At 48.3% G+C, this 12,349-nt stretch overlaps 1 protein-coding gene and 1 long non-coding RNA gene across 6 annotated transcripts in view; both read right to left on the bottom strand.

The window, feature by feature from the left end:
• The window catches only part of RNF220 (ring finger protein 220), a 224,772-nt gene that overhangs the window by 72,595 nt on the left and 139,828 nt on the right, over window positions 1-12,349 (bottom strand). The window lies entirely within an intron of this gene.
• LOC123597770 lies at window positions 5,373-10,593 on the bottom strand. The gene is made up of 2 exons (XR_006712253.1): window positions 10,271-10,593; window positions 5,373-6,661 (listed from the first exon to the last, which is right to left on the bottom strand). It is a non-coding gene; the product is annotated as an uncharacterized LOC123597770 (long non-coding RNA).

Genomic DNA, 12,349 nt, shown 5'->3' with positions numbered 1-12,349 from the left:
CTCATCAACTTGGTAGCCCCAGGGCCCATTGTGGAGCATGACACACAGTGGGGGCACAATTATTTCATTTATTAAACAAATATTTTTCAAGAAACTCTCAGACTAGTGGGAGAGATAGGTAATAAAAACATAGTGTGAGCAATGATAGGACAGGAATGAGCACAGGATCCGAGCAAGCACACAGGACACATCTTTCCCAGCCTGGAGGTCAGGGAAGGCTTCTCTGAGGTAACGCCATCTAAGATACAGTGGACAAATGTGCTTATTAAATGAAGAAAGAATGAACGTGCAGAAGCCCTAATGCTAGTGCAGGGGCAGGGTGACTTGGGTGATCTCTCTTTACCCCTTTGTCCTCCCAAAATAGTACTGAAAGGACCTGGTTTGAGGCTTTTAGGCCCTGAGGCCAGAGAACTGTCTGGATCTGGCTTGCCTAAGTAAATTTATTAAAGAATCACGTGAAGCCTTGGCAAGCTTTTGTCCCTGTTATCCAATCTTCTTCAACTGGAGCAGGAAGAGGAAAGTGATGGTGTACCTATGGGCTGCAGGAAGCACAGGATAGCCATATGTTCTCCTGGATTTAGTGCATCAACCTTCTCAACAGCAAGTATTTAAAGCTTGATCTTTAAATATGATCTGACAGACAAGTAGGAGTTAGCCAAGTGGAAGAAGGTAGGGAAGAGACAGTTCTAAACTAGAACTAGTGGGGAGAGCCCAAGAAACGGCCTGCAGGTGGGCCAGCAAGATCTAGCTGAGGAGATCCAAGAATTACAGTATGGCCAGAGGGAGACTAACTCTGGGGGAACACTGAGGGATGATTCCTGAGAGGTAAGCAAGGGCTGGCTGATGAAGGGCCTAGTAAGCCCAGATCTTTGTCCTGAATGGGAATACGTTTCCATGGAATCAACTGCCATCTACATTCTGTTGATTTTAAATTTGTATCTTTACCCTGGAGCTCTCCTGGGACTATCAGATTCTCATATCCAACTGTCAGTGGATGTAAATGCCTGAAAATCAAACTATCCAATAGAAACTCCTCCTGGTCTCCTTCCAAACTTATTCTTTTTAAAAAAATTTTTTAATGTTTATTTAATTTTGAGAGACAGAGAGACACAGAGCATGAGCAGGAGAGGGGTAGACACAGAATCCGAAGTAGGCTCCAGGCTCTGAGCTGTCAGCACAGAGCCTGACGCGGGGCTCAAACTCACAAACTCCGAGATCATGACCTGAGCCGAAGTCAGTTGTCTAACCAACTGAGCCACCCAGGTGCCCCCCAAACTTATTCTTAATCCTAGCTCAGGCCTCTGCCCTGGTTCAGGTCTGCTTTCCATGATGCCTGTCTTTAACTTCCTTCCATAGATTCTGGCCTCTTCTCTTCTTTCTGGCCTGGTGTCCCCATGGACTGATAGGTCATTACCCACCCCATGGTTTTCCTGATTCCGTCATCTCCCTTTTTTGTATGCAGCATTCCACATGCAGGCCCTACACAAATCGGACCATGCAACTCCCCTCCTTCAAAGTCTTCAATGGATCCCCATGCCCTCAGGGTAAACAAGATGAAAGTTCAAACTCCTTAGCACCTAACTCACAGACTTCTAGTGAAGGATAAATGAGATAATGCATGTAAAGCATTTGGCACACCACCTGGGACATTTGGGGAATTCAATTAATAGCTATTATTACTAACATAATAATTTAATAATACATCATGTTGTAATCATATTCTAAGCTCCCTCCAACCTACATTCTGCTGCCCATCTTCCTCTTCATTCTCCTTTTGTGCCATTCTCCTCCACGCATTCTTCCATGTGCTCTGAGAGAACTCCTCTTTCAAGCCTTTATGTCCTCATCCATTTCATCCAAACTCATTTCATCCTGGAAGACCCTAGGCTTGTTTATTGTTTACTTGATCAACTCCCCATCATCCTTCCTCATGAGCATCTATCCACAAGTAGAGCAGCAGAGCAAAATTCTACAGACACACATTTCTCTTAGCAATAGTTACGTGGTATTGTAGAGAGAAGGGGTGACAATGACCCAAATCCTTAGTGGCAGTAGCTGATGGTAGAGATCAAAAAGCTACCCTGAGGCAGTGAGTCACAGACACCCAGAGAGCTGAGAAGTGGCTGAGCCATAGAAAATGAGCCCCACAGAATGGCTGGCCTTTCTGCTGTGAAGGCTGGCTGGTCAGGAGGAGTAGAAGAAACAGTAAATAGGATGCTGCAAGGTACTGGGGAGAGACTCAATCTGTCGTTTAGTTAGCAAATATTATTGGGCACCCCAGAAGATTTGGCTATGAAAGGGGGCTCATTGTTTAGTAAGGAATCAGACAAGTAAACAGAAATTACAGTACAATGTGATAACTATCATAATAGCAGTGGGGGGGGGGGTGCCACTGAGACATGGATTTAAAAAAGAGTCCCTTAATGAATTTCAGGGTGACAATTACATGTAATGAATATTCATGAGCACCTGCTCTGTGTCAGGCACTGTGCTGGGTGCTGAGGACATAGAAGACACAGAGATGAATGAGATGATCTCTGCCACCTAGTGGGAGGAGACAACCAAGCTAAAAAAATGCCACAAAGGCAGTCAAATGTCACATGTCTCCAGACTGCCTCCTCTTCCATTTAATGTGATAGGACTCATTATCATTTAATTCCTCAAGCTAGAAGCCTGGACATTATCTCTGACTCCAAGATTTATGTTTTAGATAAAACATAAAACACCCTGTAGAGGATGGATTAGAGGGAAAGGAAACTGAAGGCAGGGAGACTGGCTGAAGGCTGATGCAGTAATTCAGGGGAGAGGTGATGTCGCTGGCCTAGATTAGGCAAGGAGCCTTGGAGATTGGGAGAGGTGGCTAGAGCTGAGAGATATTTAAGAGTAGGATTAACAGAATTTGAATTGATGATTCAATGGGAGACTGAATGGATATACCAGTGAGAAAGAAGGAGGAGTCCAAAATGATCCCAGGGCTGGGTGCCTGGCTGACTCAGTTGGTAGAGCATGTGACTCTTGAGCTCTGGGTTGTGAGTTCAAGCCCCATGTTGGGTGTAGAGATTACTTAAAAAGACAATCTTTTTAAAAAATGATCCCAGGTTTCTGGATTGGACATCTAAGATTGTGGTGTCATTTAATGAGATGGGAATGAAAAGAGGGAGAAAAATGACATGTATTGTACTTTAGGTATCTTCATGGAGAGATATCCAGTGGATGACTGGAAAGTGATTTGGGAGCTCAGAAGGTTGACCCGGATTGAAGTTGAGATGTGGAAGCCACTGGCATACTGGAGTAGCATTTACATGCAAGTGGATTAGATCACCCAGACAGGCTGTGTGCAGAGAAAAACAGAACAAAATTTCATTCATTCATTCTTTCATTCACTCATTCATTCAATAAATTTAGTGAGCACTTACCATGTTCCAGGTACTGTTCCAGGTGCTGGAAATACACCAGTGAACATGGAACTTACCTTCTACTGGTGGAAGCAGACAACGGACAACTACAAATACAATAGGAAGTCAGAAAGGGATAGTTGCAATGAAGAAAAATAAAGCAGGCTACAGAGGTGCAGACTGATGGTAGGCGGTGAGGGAAAGGCTCTCTGAAGAAGTGACATTTGAGCAAATGTCTGAATGAAGTGAGCAAGAGACTCATGGAAATCTGTGGGAAGAGTGTTTCGGTCAGAGGAAACAAGGTCAAAGGCCCTGATGCAAGATATAGTTGGTGTATTAAGGAGCAGCAGGGCTGATGTGGCTGGAGTGCAGAGAGCATGTGGGAGAGGAGCAGGAAATGAGGGTGGAAAGAAGCCAGGGGCCAGACCGTGGGGTCCTGCAGGCCAGGATGAGGACATTGGATTTTCTTCTATGTGTGACAGGAAGGCCTGGAAAACTTTGCAGCAGGGAGTAATATAATCTGACTTACGTCGTAAAGGATTACTGTGGCTGCTAGGGTGGAGGACAGATTGTTGGAAGACAAGAAAGGAAGCAGGAGACTATTGCACTAGTAGAGTGAGAAATGGTGCCCTGCATTACCATATAAGCAATGAAGATGGTGAGAAGTAGTCTGAACACATTCCCATTGGCTGATACATTGGATAAAGAAGGTAAGAAGAGGTGCCAAGAATCATAGTAGAATTTGAAAGGAGACTTCAGATTTAGTTTCTGCTCTGCTCTAACTCTGTGGTCTCAGGTATATACTTCACTATCCTATACTTCACTTTCCCTATACTTTTCCATCCTATACTTCACTTTCATTAGTCCAACAAATATGTATGGAGTGCCTATGGTATGTAGCCCCTGTTCTAGGTGCTGGGCCTAACAGCTTAAATTCCAGTAGGAAAGAAAATAAGCAATTTAGGAAGTAATAAACATTATCAAATAATCAGTCAGCGTATGTCAGAGAAAGTGACAAGGAAAGGGGAGATGTGTAAGAAAAGCCCCTGTGGAGGTGACATTGGACCTGAGTCATGAGTGGGAACTGCACCCCTCGCTGGGTCTGCCTCCCAGCTTTGTTGGGTGTTCGCTAGGACAATGAATGGAAAAGCACACTGATGAAAGCAGTTAAAAATGATTGTCTTAACTTGGCTCAGGTCTCCACCCAAAATATACACCCATCATTTCTGTTTAGACCTGAAAAAACAAACAAACCCACAACTCCTTCCTGTGTGCTGGGATGGTGCTTAGGGGCACCACCTTCTCCAGCACCTGTCTCTAGGATTCACAGGATTCACAGGATTATTCCAAAGATGCCAGATCTTCCAGGAGCTCTAGGTATCTAGAACCACCACCAAGTGCCATCCCACAAATCATCATCATGGGGCTGAGCTCCCCTTGGGGTCCAGGACAGAAAGCAGAAGGCATCTAAGTAAATGACTTTTGAAGGAACGGTCTAGAAAGGAATGCCCCTTTCATCTCCTTTTCTTCTCTCATCTCCCCATGGCCTCCCTTCTCCCTTTCTCTTGCTGTCTCTCAGCAGCCCCCCACACCTTCCCGTAGGGTCCCGGCCAGCTGCTGCCCCTGGAGGTAGTGCAAAGATCCTGGGCTCTTCCCCGGGTGAGGTCTAGGCTAGCCAGCCTAACTCAGCAGGCTTCGCCCACAGCCCCACCCTGACAGGCGGTGCCTCTGGCAGCAAAGTCATGGCCCTGACTCCTCTGTCTCCACGTTTAAGAACATCTCTAACTGCTCCTTGGATAGCTCAATTAGTAAAGTGAATATATTATATAAAGTCTAAAAGATTAAACTATCATCGTCAGCCCATAATTTCATGAAGAAGTCAGGGGACCGTATCCCTCTTATTAACTCTATAACAAATGTGATGAAAATGTTCAAATAGAATGTTAATGCAATGTTACGTGTAATTTTCCCAGGCGATTTTCTGCTGAAATATTTCTTTATTAATAGTAATTGAGGGTATAAATTATGAATGAGGCGATTTTCTCCTTTCAGTAGGAAAGACGTACTAATGGCAATAATTCTTTATAATAATTTTTGGGGAGAGTGTGGCGGGGAGAGAGGCTAGTCTAAAAACAGACAAAAGCCCCCTTCCCAAGTCTCCCTGGGGGGACAACACCTTTGCCACAGCCACCTCTCTTTAGCTCCACGTGCCCCAGACCGCCTGCAAGTGAAGTCTTTGTTCTTCATTAATTTTCCAAAAACCTCAAGGTCTGTTTGGAGGGCAGTAAGGAAGTTTTGCTTCTGGTCCTCAAATGGACCAAGTTCTGAAGACAAACTTTTCTGCCTAGAAACCGTTCTGATGACAAGACCGAAGCCAGACTCCTCTGCTGAGCTTCCAGGTCCCATCAGCCTGGACCCAAACCATTTTTGTAGCACCCTAGAATATTCAAGAAGGAATGGCCCTCAGAAGTCTTTCCATCTAATTCACCCATCCCTGTTTATCAATGAAAGGGAAAAAAGGGTAGAGAGTGGGGATGGGTTATTCTATGCTACACAGTGAGTTTTCAGGAAAGCAGGGGCTCAGCCCAAGGGACCTTCCACATGCCTCTGCATGTGGACAGCCTCCAAGCCTCTCCTGTCTTCAGCTTCATGCTTGTGGGGCCCCAGCCTGAGCATCCTCCTCATCTGTCAAGACCCAGCTCAAATGTGGAGCACCTACAATGAGTAGGTGGTCTCATGTGCTTTGGTCTTAGTCATGTGGCCTTGACTTCTGTTTAGGATTGTCACGGGTCTGGACAGAGCTCCAGGAAGGCAAGGGCTGTAGAGAAACACTTCCAAGTTCTGCAGAGTGGTTGGACCAGTGCATTTCTTCAAGGTCTCTCTCCATTCAGGGATATCCCACTATACATTTTCCCATTCATTCATTAAACATCTACAATGTGCCAGGCACTGTGCCAGGTACCAGGGTTACAAAGATGAATGTATCCAACAAGAATTAAGATAAATTTGGTGTCCTCAAGATCACAAGTGGGAAAGACAGTAACAGGTACACAAACACCTATGTGAGATAACACATGCTTATTTCATAGCAAGTGTTTAATTATTATTGAATGTTTGAGGAACTGCCAGGCAGCCAGTGTGGCTGGAGTAGAGTGAGAGCAGGAGAGGTAGATCCTGCAGGACCTTGTGACCACAGTAAGGATTTCATCCTGAGCGAGAACAACAGTCACTGGAGGATTCTCAGCAAAGGAGTGGCACAGTGTTACCTACACTGTTAAAAAGAACACCCTAATGGATCACTAGTTGGATGTGGAGGTTGAGGGCGAGGAGGGAATCTAGGATGATTTGGAATTTTGGCTACAGTGACTCAGTGCCTGTTCACTGTGGTGTCATTCACTGAGTTAGAGACACTGAAGGGGGAACCAACTAGGGGACAGAAGATAAGCTCAATTTTGGACAAGCTGAATCTGAGGAGTATGAGGGTCAAACAAGTGGGCATGTCCAGGGGCCTAGGTGGAATCTGGAGTGACAGGGTGAGGTTGGGCTCTATAGGCTGGTTTCAGTCAGTGGCCTCTGAGCTCACACAGTTCCTTGCACATTGGATTTCATCATCTGTGTTTACAAGTTTATTTCTCTCTACTAGACTTAAGCTCCTTGGGGCAAGAACTGGGACTGGTTAATTTTTCCTCCTTTGGTCACCAGCACAGGGCAAGGTATGCAGTTGCTGATGGCAAGAGTGCACTGAATGAGCAAATGAATGAATGAATGAAGGAAGGAAGGACGGAAGCGAGGGAGGGAGGAAGGGAGGGAGGGGAGGCAATGCTTATGCTCTGTGAGGCATGACCTGTGGTCTTGGGGGCACCATAGAATCTTTCTGGATTGCTCTAAACCCCCCACCCCCATCTCCACCCAAGAAAGGGCAGGCTCCCTCCCAGTGTCCTGAAAGATCACGTGAGAAATGCTATTAGTGACCTTAACAATTGCCATGATGTTGGGCATTCCTGATGTCATTCATAGGACTCAGTCTGTCACTGCTATGAGTGCTTGGCCCTTCCTTGGAGCAGGAGAAAAGGTCCCCTTCAGGTTCCAAACTCTGGTTGGGGGCTAAATGGTCAACTTGTGTTGACTCAACTGCCCCAGGATCCCACCCAGCTGAAAATCTCATCATATGCCCTTCCTTTCACCTTCTTGCTATGTCTAAATCCCCAGTGACTGGACAGAAATGGGGCCACTATAATGCGAAAACCTTGTTTTGTTCAAAATAATATTTTTCTAAGCCTTCTGTTTGGACTCTTCCTGGTTCCATAACCAGAGTCCATAGCAGGAACATCCAACCTCGTGCACCCTGATAAAGAACACAAACCCATTCCCAAGAACCCAGATTTCAAGAGAGAACCCTGATAAATGCTCTATGGACATATTCCAGGATAATTCCCCACCAGTTCTTCCCTGCCCTTTACCATCTCTGGTTTTTCCTCTTTAGACACAAAAACCTTAGGAATATTCTAGTAGTCTTTGGCAGGGGCAAGGGCTGAGGCCTATATAACTGGGATGGCTTAGCTCTCTCCTCCGAAAACAGTGAGGATAGGGTGGGAAACAGAGCTATGTTAGTGATGTTCTCTGACTGACATAGTGACCTCTTGACCAGAGGCCACCAGGGTGACCTCCAAGGGCACCTCTATGTCTCCCCAAGCAGGGCCCTGGGGCCAGGAGGCCAGGCAGAGTTCCAGAGGTCTTTTCTCCTCCCCCAGGGAAGTCTGTCCATTAGTAGTTGCCCTCCAAATTAGGGTAATGTATGTGCTCCTGCACAGACCCCCTACAGTATTAACAGTCAGCCCTGAGGCTTCTCCAGCTCTGTTTCAGATCCATACCACTTGTCCAGAGAGACCCCTTCCTCTATTCAATACCGGGTCACTTCTAGACAAGGAAAGCTCAAGACTAGCTCAAAGCAGGCTTAATGGGGAGGGGGAGATCGATCTGGCAATCAGAGTGTTAAGTCCCCAACTCTAAAGCCTATCTTCTGGTCCCTTCCATGCCCTACAGGCCAGAGTCTGGGAAACAGGCAGGTTTAGCTAGAGAGGGGTTAGGACTTGATCCACACCCTCCCCCCCCCCCCAACACTTAGTCTTGGCTCCCCTGGGCACCCTCCTCCCATTTTGGCCCACTTCCTTGTTGGACCAACAGCTCGATCTTGATCTCTTGAACAGGAAGGTTGACTCCAGAGGGGCCTTCTCTGAAAGCCAATGCTAATCGGGTTAGGGGCCAGGCTAGGGCGCTGCACTCCCTCTGTAGGACCAAGTGCAAGTGAAAAAACGCCAATTACCAGATGACAAAAAGGGTCCCTGCCCCTGGGGAAGGGCAAGCTGGGGGGAGGGACGGGAGGGGCACAGTAACTGAACACCTTGCCGGAAATAGCTCCCATCAGTCCACTTAGGGAGCCATCAGCCCCGGCAGATTTATGGGCAGCGTGTGCCCCTCTGATAGATCGGACTATTTAAAGGCAGCCGAAGCCTCCATTTATATCAATGTGGAGCAGAGAGGGAGGGTGAGAGGCTGTGGCGGGGGAGTGAGGAGCAGCATTGGGGGCAAACCCCGAGGTGGCATAGTGGCTTCAGAGAAGAGGTAAGGCTGCTGGCCGTGAGGACTGGATAGGAGTCTCCAGATCAAGTCCCAGTGGTGCCCAGGGAGGGCCTGGAATGAGGGCTTCAAAGGCTTCCCAGCAGCGTCTCTGCCCCAGCTCCAACCCAGACTCTTTGCCAGCCCCGCCAGCTGAATCGGGTAGCACAGACTGATGCAGAAGTGGAACTCCTGATTGGATTTCTAGCAGTGCCCCCACCCTCCCAGCTGCGGGGCATGCTTGCCCTCCATGCAACCTCCCCCTTGCCTGGGCTAAGAGAGAAGGAATTGGGTTAGGCTGGGGGCATTAGCCGCTGAGGAATGGCCTGCTGCCTCCTGCCTGTTTGTCCCCAGCCTGCACTTCCTGGGGGCAGATTAAGCTGCGCCCATCGCTCTCCCCGGCTCTGCCTGGGCCTTCCTCCCCTAACTCCATTACTCCCAGGCTGAGGTGCTTACCCGACCCATGGTGGTCCCACTGATAATTCACCTCTCAGGAAACTCTGCCTTTCTGACCTCTCATCACCTCCTCCCCCATTCCCGCTCCCACCCCACCTCCCACCTCCTCCCCAGGCTTCCAGATCTGTACCCAACTGGCCTTATTCTCCTGGCTCAGTAATAAACTGCTATCATTCACCAACATATTACTAGGAACAGAACCAACAGCTATCAGTTTGTTGGTTACTGATTCATTAATTCGTTCACTCATCCACTGTGCTGACTGAACACTCTACTGAGGGCCCTAGGCTGGGTACTGGGGATACCGAGCTAATTCAGGTACATTCCCTGTCCTGGAGGAACTTAAGATTGAAGGGCAGGTAAGCAAGGGAGCAGCACAACCAGACTTGTCCCTACAGGGTGGAGAATGGATGAATGGGGATGGGAGCAGAGATGGGAAAGCAGCACGGTGGTTCTCAACCCTGGCTGTACAACAGAATTAACTGGGGAGCTTAAAAATGATGATGCTCAGGGGCGCCTGGGTGGCTCAGTCGGTTAAGCGTCCGACTTCAGCTCAGGTCGTGATCTCACGGTCTGTGGGTTTGAGCCCCGCGTCGGGCTCTGTGCTGACAGCTCAGAGCCTGGAGCCTGTTTCAGATTCTGTGTCTCCCTCTCTCTGACCGTCCCCCGTTCATACTCTGTCTCTCTCTGTCTCAAAAATAAATAAAGGTTAAAAAAAAATGATGATGCTCAGGCCACCCAGAGATCAATTAAATATGAATCTCCAGGGAGAGATCCAGGCATCAGATTTAAAAAAGCCCTACCCCATCAGGAGATTCCAATGTCCTGGAGCCAAGGTTGAAAACCAGTGAATTAGATGTCTACTGCAATAGTCCAGGCAGGAAAAGATAGTGATCCACACAAGGGTAGCAATAATGTGGATGGAAGGGAGAGGAAATTTGAGAACTATTTCTCTTGCAGCTGTTTCTAACTGGTCACACTATCTGGTCTCCCATTTAACCAATACTCCCACCATTCATCTCATATGACCTCAATCATGACTTCACAGAAGAAACTGAGGCCATCAGGTAAAACTCTGCAGGACTGGAAGTCCTTACAGGCAGGCAGCAGTTCTGAATTCACAGGGGTCAGTGGAGCTCTCACAGGATAGACACCTAATAGATGCTGAACTGAACTGACTAGTGGGCATCTAGAAGTGTGGGTCCCCAGCTGAGGAGACAGATGTGAGGAGAAAACACAGACTGGGGGAACACTAGCCCTGGGGAAGACCAAGGGGCTTGTGGAAGAAAAGAAGTGCAGAAAAGAGACAGAAGGACAACCAGAGAGGCAGAGAAAGGTGTTGTGGAGGAAGAATAAACCAAGTAGCCAGCTTTCCCTGCGATGCTGTCCTGGGTGTCCAGCCATTATCACTGAATTTGGACTTCACAGCCTTTTGAAGGAGGTGCTCTGTCTCTATTTTACAGATGGAGATCCAGGGTCCGAGAGTGTAACTCAGCTCAGGTGTTGTGAGGAGACCCAAATTTGGGAGCTAAGATGTGAAACCAGGTCTGTCCAATCTAAGGCATCTTTGCACTATGGCATACTATAGGACACAAAAGGGTCACAGAGCCCAGTGACAGGGAATTTTAAGGATGAGGAAGGAGCCAACAGTATCAAATGCAGCAGCCTCCCCTCTTCCTGTTTACCTGGCCCCACTTCCCTGGATGGCTTTGGAACAGGTGCCATCAGGGCTGGGAGGAAAGCAAGGCACCCTTCAAGTCCTCAGCTTTTTTGGATAGAACCCCTTTGTCCACAATCAACTGTGCCACTTCAGCCGCCTCCCACAGCAGGCGGCCAACAGGCAGATTGGTTGGGGGTGGGGGCTGTGCCTGAGCTTCAGCTCAGCCCAGTTAGAGCATGCTCAGCTTGGAGGGGCCCAGCCTGGCCTTACCCCTGTGTCCCTAGTACGGTGCTGGGAGAGAAGGGGCTGCCTCCCTCCTCCCCAGTTCACAAAACCCTTCTAATTTGGTAAGGCCCTGGCCCATTGTCCCCTTCTTGGTGAAATATCCTGAAGCTATTCCCCATGGCCCTGGCCTCACGAAGTGCTCTCTTCTCTGGATTCCCACCATAGCTCTTTACTCAGGCCTGTGAGAACTTGATCACAGTATATTTCAGTTACCTGGTAGGTGTCTGTAATTCTCAGCCCCACTCAGGTCACCAGCAGCCCAAGGGCAGGGGGCAAGTATGATTCTTGACTGGATCCCGGACATCCTTCTGTGGTGGTGTTGGATAAATACACATTGATGGAATGAATCAAGAAACTCTAGGACAAGGCTGGAAGGAGACATGTGGGGTGGAGGAGGGGAAGGTAGGAGAAATGAGGCCCTTTTTGATTCATAATGGCCCAAGCAGTGCAAATGGCCCCAGGCTTTCTAGCAACAGTTTCCAGTCCTCAGGAAGAAACTTTTGGGGGCATATAGGGAGCTTGTGCCTGCCTTTTAGGGCTGAGCATGTTCCAGTTCCCTCCAGACACCCACTTAGCCCCTGTGGTTGTCTGGGACCTGCTGAGTCTGAGGCGGAGATTGAAACAGTGGCAGCAACGACATGGCCGGGAGAGGCTGAAGGCACTCCTATATCTTTGCTCAGGAAATGGCCTCATAAAAGTGACAGGGAGACGCACCTATGGATGCTTGTTAAAGTTTTATTACTAATCACCTCCAAAGTCAGCGAGGCAGAGGGGGGGTTGGAGCTGGGAAATGGAGTCATCAGGGCCTGGGAGCAGGTGTCAGCTGCCTCAGCATCAGAGGCAGAGATGGCCCGGTGGGCTGAGGTGGCCCCAGCTCCCTGCAGCATCCTGGACTCCTCACCCTGCTCTGAGTCCACCTGGATGGGGCACTACCCCA

This window comes from Leopardus geoffroyi, chromosome C1, assembly GCF_018350155.1.
Source record: "Leopardus geoffroyi isolate Oge1 chromosome C1, O.geoffroyi_Oge1_pat1.0, whole genome shotgun sequence".
NCBI lineage: Eukaryota > Metazoa > Chordata > Mammalia > Carnivora > Felidae > Leopardus > Leopardus geoffroyi.
This window is presented reverse-complemented; position numbering and strand designations above follow the sequence as displayed.